Below are 13,713 nucleotides of genomic sequence, written 5' to 3' on the forward strand. Positions count from 1 at the left end.
TATCATTGGGACTTGAGCGGGTTTATCTGGCTCATAGTCGAAAAGCTGTGGGGTTGGAATCCCGCCTGTAGCATTTGCATGGCTTTTATATGGATAGTACGGCTTCCTGCTACAGTCCAATCACCGAAGTATCTACAGAAGTACAAAGGTTAAGAAACCTGAGGGGAAAAAAAGACTACCGTATTCTCGCATAGAAGCCGTATTTGTTGCTACAAAAATGATGACTGAATCCAGGGTACGGCTTATATGTGCATAAATTAGACTTGACATGCACAAAACTGCAAGGTGATAAAGACGAAACACCATAATGCAAGACAATGTGGCCGATACGGTCATTTATTTAAAAATAGTTAAAAGATATAGCGATAAAATGCGAAAGAAAATTTATTTTTTACATCTATGAATGAAATTCAAGAAAAATAATTAATCGGATCCTGCATAAAACGTGAAATTACTTTTTTTTGTATGCTCAGAACGTTGACATCTTACCGTAGTTAAACGTTCTCTGACTGGCTGGACGTGAGTGGCCTTGATAGATGTGCTCGTAGTGTTTACCATGTCAGCACATCAAAAAATAGATGTTAAAATATCAGCCTTGAGACCTGCGTAATGTGTATCTCATGCAATTATTGCACCCAGAGACTTGGTGAAGGCTAGACCGCTACGGACACACTTCCTGGTTGTACTGCGAACGTTACTTCCCTTGTAAATTTGTCTGCGTACATGCAACACCCTTTTGGAACAAAGAATGGAAATGATTGTACATTAGTGAGTATGAAATAAAGCCAAATTTCTTAGATATCTATTTTTTATTTCTTGTTTGAAAGTGACATATATTGCAGGTATATGAACCATTGAAAGAATGGAGATATTTCAACATTACAACCAATATGGCCACCACAACCTCTTAAATTTCTGGTAAGAAAATTGTAATTTCTGTCAATAAAAAGCATCAGGTTTTTATCAAGATAGACTTATATATAATTATAATTTGACATTTTGCAGTTACAAAAAACAGGCATATTAACTTCCTTATTATATTGACCCAAATAATGCACAATACAGCAGATGGTCCTTTGGATTCCTACGGGATCTAAGAAATACCACGTGCAATGATTTTTCTTAAGATTTTCCCTTCAAAGTAACACAATTGTACTCCCTATTAAAACCATAAATGTAGAGGTGAAAATCGTGAATCAGGGGGCGTCTTATACAAGATAATTCGTAAAATTAAACAATTTTAAGGCAATTTTAAGGGTTTGGCCTATAAACAGAGTTGGCTTATATATAAGAAAAGTATATCTGAACCAATTTCAGTATGATCACAATTCTGTTACATTTGAGATGAAACTTTGTCCAAAATGTGCCCTGCTATAAATTTTATAGTCATTTGCTGTAGGATTTCAGAGCCCCTTTAAAGAATTGTAAGAATGGAACACACATATGCCTTTGCTAGCCTTAAGATACTGGAATAAAGGTTAAATTATTGGGTTGTTTTAAAAACAAAAAGTGTCCAAAAAAAGTTTATTGGGGAGCAAAGCAAATCCAAATGACAGATTGTGTCTCCAAAATCCCATTAATAGTAAAATCACTTGTATAATAAGGCACAAGTGGAATATATGGACCTTTCACATTATGCTGTGTGTATGTGGCTCATCAACTATGCCCCCTTTGAAGTGTTTGACTTTGAAATCTTGGCCGGATTTAATCTCACTTGACGGCAATAAAAGTATCGTCATGCATTACAGAATAGTAGAAATCTCTCACGCGTATGCAAAACAGATTCGCATTGCATGTGAAAACGTTGGGGGAGGGGGAGCAACTCGTCGTCATTGCCACAGCAGGGGTGGTGTGTACCCACTTCGCATATTGGCTTTGCCAAATGAATAGTGTGATATATGTGCAAAAAATAGACTTTTCTTGGGTTTGAGTGGAAATGTATCACTTGGTAGAATAAATTTTAAATGGTCACAAGGAAGTATGCATTGAAAGATTCAAAAACTTCATGAAAATAGGGACATATCCACGAAACATGCATGAATATGTTTTAGTTTTATGTATATATACTCTATATGTGGGTATTCATGCACACGGGTATTTCCCCACAGCGGTTCTGTTCCTCTCTGAGGTGCCACCAGTTACCATGGCAGCAACATCCCCTCTCCTTCCTTTTTCCTCCATTACGCCTTCTGTCTCTCTCCTCCAAGCGTCCTTTCCCTTTCTCTTTTATTTTCTCTCCATTTTCGGTCGACCTCATTCTCTGGCGCTGTACTGAGATGCAGTCCAGCAACAATTATTTTTTTTGGTTGCGTGCAACTTCAAGCAGGGTTTTCCCTATTCTGGTGGGAGTCTCATGAAGGCGGCTATGAAATGGTCAAATGCAGTGATGGAGTGTGGTAATAATAAGGCACATATATCATCCAGTTGAAAACGTTTAAGTACGAGATATGCTGCACACTGTGTTCATAAGAATCGAAGATTTATATTGATGGTGTTTTGCAGATGTTGTCATGTCTTTTTTTATATTATCTAGAAGGAATCATGTCCTATTATTTAGTTTAGGAAAAAATATAAATCTCTACAAAAAGTTTGAAAACATTTGTCAAAGTGGCGGCGCGGGGGCTAAATCTGGCCCGCCGAATTATTTTACGCGGCCTGAGAAAGTAAATCAGAAGTTTTCTTTTTTAGGATCAAATTTAAATGAAGATAATAGATGTATATTTTATTTCTTGATTTTTGCCTTTTTAAATCAATAATTGCAATCTTTTTAATCCAATTTTTGTTTGTGTTTTTAGTTCAAAAAACATTTTATAAAATCTAAGAATAAATATATAAAACAGAGGATGTCAAAGTGGCGGCCTGGGGGCCTAATCTGGCCGCCGCGCATCATTTTGTGTGGCCCCAGAAAGTAAATCATAAATGCTGACTTCCCTTTTTAGGATTAAATTCAAATGAAGATTATAGATGTATATTACTTATATCCCCTTTTTAAATCAATAATTGCAATCTTTTTACTCCATTTTTTTCTTTGTGTTTTGAGTTCCCTTTTTTAAATCTCAAAAGAAATATATAAAATTATTTTCAATTTACCACTTTAATATTGAACACAATTAAAAAATATATCTTGTTTCCTTTTAAAATGAAAAACAAATGATCAAAAGTTGTTTTCCCTTACTAAGAAACAAAAACTCAAATAAATATTCTTTTAGAAAATTGAATATTTAGGGGTTTTGATCCAGTTCAATTTAAAAAAAAATCTAAATTAAATCTAAAATTATCCGGCCCACATAAAATCGAGATTTAACCCGGGTTCGAAAGAAAATGCTACCTGGATGGATGTTTTTGAGGACATTTTGGGTGAATTTCATATTTTGCAAAGAGCATTTGATGGTTTAGAATGGTTTTATGATGAACTATTGTGTTTATGTTCTCAATAAGCCAACAGTACTCATGTGCCTGGTAAACTGTGAATGTGTGTGTGGCCTAAAATGGTGGCCAGTTACTGAGTAATCAATACTGACCATAAATGATGATTATAATAGGATCGTGTCTTTCACAGGACGTTAAAAAAGTGATGCAGGCTGTTGTGTTGAGGGTGTGGATGGATGATGGCTAGACTTCCCAGTCTGCATGATGGTTGCTCGAAAACAATAATTCAATTGAGCTGGTGGGCTCTTTCCTATGGGATGCACTGCTTGTGGATAAGTGTATACATGTGTGTGTGTGTGTGTGTGTGTGTGTGTGTGTATGTGTGTGTGTGTGTGTGTGTGTGTGTGTGTGTGTGTGTGTGTGTGTAATCTGATCGGTTTGGTTTTGAATGAATAACAGATTAAATTTTGCCGCAGTGTCAATGCGTCTGTATTTCTGACTTTTCTTCATATCACGTTTATTTTACCCAACAATTTCAGTTGTCATTTTGATGGTTGTATGGTAAAATACTCAGCTTTCATTTTTGTTCATCTATTTAACTCCAAACACAGCTATTTTCGTCTTGATTTCATCTAAATTGGTCCTTTGGTCTGAGATGTGCAAAGAGTTGATTCCTACTGAAACATTTTGAGGCCACCAATCTTAAATATTAAACATGTTCAATATTTACTACCCTGGTGTCTGTCCAGTCAAATGGCTCCCTGAACCATGAAGTGGAACAAAATGTAACCAATCAAGTAGTTACTTGAATAAGAAACGATCATTAATTTAAAAAAAATATTTCATTTCGTTCCCCGGGTATGAAATGTCCAAAAGAAGTAATTTTTTTTTACTGCATTGCCACGTAAATCGGCGATGTGATAAGACATTACTAATCACAGAGACTGCGACGGCTGGCGACCGATTCTGGGTGTCCCCCGCCTCGCGCCCGAAAGTCTGTTGGGATTGGCTTCAGCACCCCCGTGACCCTTGTGGGGATAAAGCGGTTCAGACAATGAATGAATAAATATTCACAAAGATAGAAAAACAAGGCTGGTTAGTGCATCAGCCACACAGTTCTGGGTTCGATGCCAGGTTGGTTCTTGCTTTGTGGAGTTTGAATGTTCTCCCCAGGCTTGGGTGGGTTTTCTCTGGGTACTCCGGTTTCCTACCCCATCCCAAAAAAATGCAGTTTAGGCTGATTGAACTGATGTCCTTTGTCTTCTGTTGCCCTGTGATTGGCTGGCCGATAATTCAGGGTGTCCTTTGCCTGGTGCCTGTAGTTAGCTGGGATAGGATCCAGCACCCCTTGCAATCCTTGTGGGGATATGCGGTTGAGAAAATAAATGAAAGAAAAACAAGAATAGGAAAAGAACTTGTCTTAGAAAATAGCAATAGAAATGGCCCATTGTACCTAATGTTGTAAATACATTTGATATTATCTGATGAAAAAAATGGAAGCTTTCAAACATTTGCCCATGTAGACACCCATTCGGCATGGGTGGTGCTTGCAAATGGCACCACTTTATGAGCCAAGCATAAACAAATGGCAGCTTCTGTCACAGTGGTACTCTGACCCACGCACATTAACACTGCTGACTTGCCTAGCCTGGTCAGCAGCACATACTGTACTGAACACGCTGCACCAACATGCTAATTTGTGCAGCCAGAAGGATGTCCCTTAAAATGCACTCAACTATAACCATGCAGCATTATTAGGATAACCCTGTTTTGATATGACACGTTTGCCAGTTCTTCCAACAGAAATAGTGCAGTGGCCTGATTTTACCAGGACTGGGCGCAATCAAACTGCATTCAAGGCAACTCGTCCCAGATTGAGTGACCGCTGTGACAATCTAATAAGCTGAGAGCAATACGTTACTCGCCTCCTCGTTCTGCATCCCGGAGTGAAGCCCTAGTGCGCCGTATTGCCCTGAAGTCGACAAAGCCGGCTCATCACAAACCTCAGTGACATGGCCGCATCGTTTGATTAATGATCACCCGCGATGCGCTGCCATCTCAATGTGACACTCATCTATCTGTACTAGTTGGAGATGTTTGTATGAACAGGAGCAAGCAGCAAAGTCACATCAGTGTGGTTAACGCGTCCGCCTCACAACTGTGTGTGTTTCCTCTGGCTACTCCGGTTTCCTCCCACATTCCAAATATATGCATGGTAGGCTGATTGGACACTCTAAATCGCTCCTATGTATGAGTGTGACGGTAAATCGTTGTTTGTCTCCATGTGCCCTGTGATTGGCTGTCCACCAATTCAGGTTGTCCCCGCCTCTGGCCCGAAGTAAGCTCTGATAGGCTCCAACACTACCCGCGACCCTAGTAGGGATAAAGCGGTTCTGAAAATGAGATGAGATGAGAGTATTTGAATATGCAAGAATAGCAGGCAAACTGTCTTTGCATGCCCGTTTATGTTGTACTGTCATCCTTCGTGATCGTGTTTTTATATTAAGTATCCAAATAAAAAATGTTCATAAAAACATGAAAACTCATGCTGAAACTCGCAAGTGGAAGACACTTCCCTGTCTACTACTTGCCATTCAGAAAATGGTGGAAGACAGGGAACTGTCACTCAACTCAGCACCGAAGAACAAATATGGCGGGCAGCGGTCACTTTTAACCGAAAATAAGAGCTCTCTGAGCGAACTGAATGGTAGAGAGCCTCGGTGGATTTTTTTTCAGAAATGCGAGCCCCGGGCGACCTTGCAGCGTAGGCTGTCACCCTTAACCTTAAAATAGAGCTCGCTCAGCTGATTGGACGGCCAGGAGTCTTGGGATCACGGAACCAATGGTGGAATTTCCCTGAAATGTTTCAAAGTGCAAGCTCTGGGCGACGCTACGACGGACGCCACCGCCCTTGTCTAAAAATAGAGCTTTTTGGGCACGTAAGACGAGAGAGGAGCAAAGTCCAAATTAAAAATTGTAATGTAATCATTTTTCAAAAGTAGGCAGCGATTGTCAAGGAAGAAGTGATGAAATGAAGACGATTTTAAAACAAATATACTCACACATAAAGAGAACCTGAACCAACTAACCCAAGTTTCATGCAAAAAAAAATATTATTATGCTAAAATGCAAAGAAGCTGTCAAAACTTGAAATGTTGCCGAAAGTTTTTGACATTCTTTGGTGATAATTGCCAAGCACTGAGGTCATTCAATCTGATTACATCTCATAGATGTCAAGATTGATCAGGAGGAATGAAAGCGTCTTCCTTTGAAAGCAATCCCCACCATGTCTAGATGCCCCCCACTCCTTTTCTGTCTCAACCACACCATTGCAAGTGTGCGCCATAAATAGCTTTGTAAGTATGCGGCGAAAGCTCAACGAATGAGACATAGAACCCCGACATTTCAACTGTCTGCTCCAGCAAACTGGCCAAAGTTAATTACACTCACAACATGCGCTACGAGCAAGGAAAGCAAAAAAATGACTGAAGACAGATGACCAGGAAAAAATCGGATTAGAAATGCTCTATTACATGAGTAGCAAAGTATCTGCTGATATTACGTTGATATTTCATCATTACTACCGCCGTGGTGGATTTCTGTTCTTAAAACCCTTTTCATACTTGAGCTCGACACATCTCCGAAATTTGTGGAAAGGAATCAGATTCCCCTGAGAAAGGTGCACGAGATGAATAAATGAAAAGGCCAAAAGGAGAGAAGTGAGACCAGTCCATATTTTTGCTTGAGAAAATGTTGTTGCGTGGTCTTCCTTAATAAGCATATGACTGGATTGCTTCTTAATAGTTGAGTTTTGATATAGATTTGTCTTATCCTGAAGCAACTACATTTTGTTACCTAAGTAGTAATCTGGATTTTTGTGTGATTATTAGACCGTGTTATCTTTCAAATCCGGGATTGAAAGTTGCGTTCATGTCCTTTTAAGTTCAGTTCCCATGGTTGGTAATTTTGCGCAATGTTAGACCCACTATCTAACCCTAATGGAATAGCAATTTAGGTAGAGTTGGAACCAGACAACATTCCTCTTTATCACCAGTCGGCGCGTCTACTGGCTAGCTAGCATGTCATGTTAGTGTCACCGCTCCATCCAGCCATGCATGTGCCTTCGCCCGACCTGCAATGGGAACAGCAGTATCAGCGCTTTTGTCCTTTCTCGCTCGTTTGGTGTGTGATGGTGGTTATGTGTGCATGTGTTTTGGGTGGTGACCATGGGCTCAAATGTTAACAAAACACACCCTCCTCCTCCTCTATCTTGGCTTCTTTGCTCTGCTGTCCTGTTGGTGAGTTTGTATGCAGCCACGAGTCCTGAAAGGCTTCATCAGCTAAATTACTGGAAGTTAGCTGTCTCTCTCAATTAAGTCTTCACTTGGCTAGCGCTATGGAGCGTTGTCCTTTACATCTCTCCTGTTTTGTCATCTTTCCTTTAGCCTATTTGTCTAGACTCCCCGGGTATGCCAGCTCTCCCCTTAATCTACATACACATAGGCGGCTAATTACATTATCTATACATTTCCTCCACTGGCCTTGGGTGTACTTTCTCAGTCATTCAGCAAAGGAAATGAGGGTCACAGAACAAGGAGAGCCTCAGGTTGTGGGATGAGCAATCAGGCTTCTTGAAAAATTAAAGCGCACTTCTCTCATCCGCACCATCAGCCATATTCACCCTAGCCTCGACTTTCTGTGTCAGTATATATACAGGGTGTCTCAAAAAATGTACTCACTAAAGGTTTTTCTGGTCATTCTAAAAGTGAGTACATTTTTTTGATACACCCTGTATATATATATATATATATATATATATATATATATATATATATATATATATATATATATATATATATATATATATATATATATATATATATATATATATATATATATATATATATATATATATATATATATATATATATATATATATATATATATATATATATATATATATATATATATATATATATATATATACACAGGGTGTCTATGATCTGCAAACATTAGAAACATAGAAATGGTTTTCATGTTTATTAGCAGTATTAAACATATAAAATGTTTTTGTACAATATCAGTACAAAATTTCATAATCTGAAACCACCTCTATTATGTGCTATTCCAGAACCATTAAACCACAAAACTGAACAGACGAGCCGGTTTCGGAGGGCACTTGATCAAATTAGGGATGCAGATGGCTTTGTTTCCAAGACAACCCATATTCATTATCAGTCCTTATTATTGCGTTAACTCATTCCGCTGTTTTATTTATTTATTTTTTGGGAAGTGTTTGTTAATAATATTCTACAAGATGACACACACATCATACCATTTGTCATCGAGTGTCTTGTTTACAGGACAAGGTTCAATAAATATGACTCATGTATCTTTCAGGAGCCTTATTTCTCATTTGCCAACCATGTTTGCTGCTTCGCATGTGTTGTGTGTTACACGCTTATCTCAGCGTCCATGCAGATGTGACCCAGAGAAGGAGAGCGAGAAAAAGAGAGAGTGAGGAGTGACTCATATTGATAAGGTCACATGGGCTCACAATGTGCTGTTTCTCCAGACCTGAGACACTGGCTTCACACATATAGATCATTTGACCTTGTGTTTATGTATACATGTGCACTTGAGGAATAATGGGTTACACCATACATTAATTTTGGAATTAAGGAATTAAATCAAAATGTTGTTAAAAACATTGACATATGCCAGGCCAGTTGTTGGCAACACCGCATTGTAATGAAGTTTAGGATTTTTTTCTAATTTCATCTTTCAACCGTTTAGCAATTTCTTTAATTTGAATAATAACAACTACAAAAAAAAATGGAACAAAATTGGATAATTTGACCTAATGTTCTTCTATTACTGAGCTCATGCTACCAACACACAGATACTATTCTAAATATAAATATTTAGTTTACTTTCTTTTTTCCCCCTAAAAGAATGATTAAAAAAAGAAAAACACTTTAAATGTGTTTATGCTCTTTATAGAAGTAACAGATACTAATTTCCATGGATGTAAGGCCAAAATGTTTTAAACTGTGGAAAAATTTGCCATGTCATTCCTGGCACTCATGATAGACCTAGATGGCTGTTAAACAGTAAAACTGTGAACCGTTTCTGTCCAGAGCTAAAAACCCATGTCTAAACCTTTATTTTTATTTTATTTGATCCAAATCACTCATATTTAATGATCAATATTACATCAAAATGTCACAGACCAGAAAGGAACATATTGGTACCTTTTGGAGGTCGCAAACCTCAAATATCCAAACATTATCATTACTTGTAAATTTATCAATGACTTTATTATATCTCTGATTTAAGCTGTGGAGGGAATTTGACACTGACTGTTAATATGATTTCCTGGCTCATAGGGAGGCTTTATTGACTTAATATGCAGTTAATCTGGACATTATAACTTTGTTCTAGCTGATTACTGCACATTGTCGTTCATCCATCTTTAATGGGCATTGTTTATAAGATGGTGTGTGTATGAATGAGTTTTTTGCTGTCCTCAGCTGCTCTCGAGTGTTCCCAATAGGGCAGCAGTAACAACAGGGGATCATAAATAGCAGCTGTGACTGCTTAAAGTACCATACCTGCTCAACTTAAACAACATACACCAATACAACTTCCAAAAAACTCTTAACTTACATTTTATGGGCATTAGATATAGAGGACAACTTTTGACTATGTGCTATGACTATTCAGTTAGATGTAGAGTCATACCTCTACTTATAAATGCCTCCAGGTACGAAATGTTCAGGTTGCGAAACCTTTTGAGATGCAAATGAATGACTCAAGATACAAAAAAAGATCACAGTTACTAAAACGTCAAGAAGTGCAGCCAAATATGAAAATCATCCTATGGCACAGTAGACACGGACAGAACACTAAATGGCAAAATGAAGATAATTTGCGTCATCGGATGGTATTAACTGTCCTTTTCTCTCCAACTATACATGCAGCTTTAATGTGTGTTCCTATGGTAACAGAAACCAGAGACACCTTGTTGGTGTTCAATCACACCGAGAGGTGAGCCATTGTTCTGTAGCAATCAGATCTTCGATCACACCCACTCGGTGACCTGAAATTTCATACATGCCACGCTGGGCAACCAAACATCATGCGAAATGTTGTCATGAGAACTGGAAAGTGGTGGCGTAAAAGCTTTGTTTTTTCAGTCAAAAGTTGTAAGAAAACCTGAAATACCAGCCCGGAATGTACCCCACCTGTTAGAGGTCTTTCACACTTGATCTATTCCAGCTGTTTTAAACCATGGACATAGCACTCTACTTTATTGAAAAATAGAGTAAATATATTTCAAATATTCTTCATCGAGATTTTTCTTTCTCGTGTCCAATGACACAGATGCCAGTAAAATACAGTCATGCAGACCCCCCAAAAAACCAAAAGTACTTCTACTATGTGACACATTCTCTACTCAGTGATTTTATTTATTTTTATTTGAGGATAAATAATATAGGTTTAAGTATTCTAACCCAGGAGCGTCAAATTTAGTTTGATTTGCTGGCCACATTAATGTCAACTAGATGTCATGTGGGCTGGACCCGTTTATTTTTGGCTCAAAAAGTTAGCTTACTTGCAGCCATTGTTATATATTTCGCCATCAATGTCGATGAAAGATGAGCATCCACATATCTATCAATGTCAATACCCGGCAACAAGTTAATTTTGCGTCACTTTCTTTTTTTTACATCAATTTCAGGCCATTTTCAGAAAAGTTTGCATTACTTACTATTTGCTTGGAGGGGCCTTCTTTTCCGTTTGTTGGTTTTTGCTGATTTTCGGGTATTTCTAGGTTACTTCTTGCTGGTTTTGGGACATTTGAAGCAAAGTGCAGTAGGGCACGCACACAAGTCACGAACATCTGGTTTTGCAGGACCCTTGAAATTTATAAAAACATTTGATTCTGTACGTATAGTATGATTGAGATACAAAGTCTCCGAGTCTTATCGGCTCATGGGCAACACATTTGACACCCCTGTTCTCAGCCATATTTTTGTATGAAAACATGTGTAATACACTTTTTAGTTTGAAATTAAACTACAAATTGGGTATCATTGCTACTGAGAAGAGTTGAATTACTTCCCTTCCACCATACAGTGCTTGTATCTCATTTGCATTTTTAAGTTGAGGCATAATCATTGACAGAATGACTGGTATATATCAAAATTTAGATCGTTGGGTCACTCTCATCTCAAGGCACAACTGTATCAATTAATGCTGAGACTTCAGTTAATGCCCGTCCGATGGTGCAGTGGTTCTTTCGCCTGACGTCGATTCGGGCATTGTGGGATCGATTCTCACTTGGTGCCAGTATGATTATTATTGATTGTCTATCTTTGTGTGTACCCTATGAATGACTGGCGACCAGTCAAGGATGTGGTCAGGTGGGATAGGCACCAACACCCTATGACCCTAACAAGGACAGGCATTGTGGAAAATGAATGGAACTTAGTTAATATTGTCTCAATTTTCTGCTTCAGGGCATATTGCATTACCTGGTTGCATTCATCTACTTGTTCAATCACAAAGATGAATGTCATCATGAACTGGTATAATGAGACAGAAGAATAATTAATTAAAATATGGAACACGACTGTTTGAAGGACAGACTGAGGCAGCAATTAATTGTTGCCTAGGAACCTGTACTCTGATCACATTTATCTGAATTGCTGCAACATAGTAAGCTTTCCACCTTGAGGCTATTTTTACTTTGAGGCATACTGCATTATTTATTAATAAAAACCCAACCCCAGATTACGACTGACCTATTTGTATTTTTTTCCAGGGCCAAAATCTCTTAAAGTCTCTTCACCTTAATCAGACAACTTCTCCCATCTGGCGTTTCTTTTTCCTTATCTCGCCTGTCCTCTTTTCACCTCCTTGACATGCAGGCACTGTTGGTTGCTATGGTGAGGGTGTGGGTGCAAAAAAGGAGGACAGCAAATGTACCACAGAAAACAGAAGGATGTGGACTAGGCCACAATTTAAAGGATGACAGGTACTAGTGAACAAAATGAAAGCAAAGAATACTAAGATTGGATTGCATGACATTAGAAGGAAACAATATTTTACCAACATGGAGTATACTTTCCAAAATATAACACGTAATTTTGGAGTGGCATGGTGTACTAGTGATTAGCACGTTTGCTTGACATTTCTGAGATTCAGGGCTGCAACAAACTTCACAGTTAAATGTATGTGAACATGTACATCTATGTGTATGGTTATGTATATTTATATATACATATGTACTATATATGAATAAAATTTCCCGAATATATATATACATATATATATATATATATATATATATATATATATATATATATATATATATATATATATATATATATATATATATATATATATATATATATATATATATATATATATATATATATCACCAACATGCTTATTTATTTATATATTCATTTATGTATTTATTAATTGATTAACTTACTTATTACCTATCTATTTATGTCTAAAATCCCTTTCCTGTATCTGCATTGTCACACTCTTGCTAGTGTGACAATGAAATTTCCCAAATACGGGATGAATAAAGTTATCTAATCCAATCCAATCCAAATCCTCATAATATGTCAGCATCTAGTGTTTTCCATTGACTGTTTACCATTTAGAAATCTAAAAAGGATTGGTTTTACAGAAAATGAGGATTCTGTCCTTTTCCCATTTGTGTGTCCTTGTGTTGTAACATTCTGTGGTTGCGGCCCTCTGAAACTGCAGTGTCAAATGCCAAAATGGACCAAAAATAATCCTATATGCCCCCTTCCCTTTTTGAAAAACTTCAGATTCGAAAATAAAAATCAAACAGTTTGGAAAATCTACAATTATTCTAAATCGTTTTTAGTTTTTTAGTTCTTTCCGAAGTTGACATAAACACCCTCGACGGAAGGTTGTTGAAAGGTGGCGCGAGTGGTTAGCGCGTCAGCCTCGCAGCTCTAGGATCGTTGGTTAAAATCCAGGTCATGTCCATCTGTGTGGAGTTTGCATGTTCAGCCCGGGCCTGCGTGGGTTTCCTTCGGCTACTCCGGTTTCCTCACACAATCCAAAATCATGCATGGTAGGCAGATTGGACACTCTAAATTGCCCCTAGGAATGGGTTTGAGTGTGTATTCTCCGTCTCCTTGTGACCTGCGATTGGCTGGCCACCGGTTCAGTGTGTCCCCCGCCTTTGGCCCGAAGAAAGATAGGATTATTTCCAGCAAACCCCCCTGAACCTAATGAGGATAAAGCGGTTGAGAAAATTAGATGAGATGTTTAATGAAGACGATTAAATCC

The sequence above is a fragment of the Stigmatopora nigra genome, chromosome 19, assembly GCF_051989575.1.
Source record: "Stigmatopora nigra isolate UIUO_SnigA chromosome 19, RoL_Snig_1.1, whole genome shotgun sequence".
Taxonomy (NCBI): Eukaryota; Metazoa; Chordata; class Actinopteri; order Syngnathiformes; family Syngnathidae; genus Stigmatopora; species Stigmatopora nigra.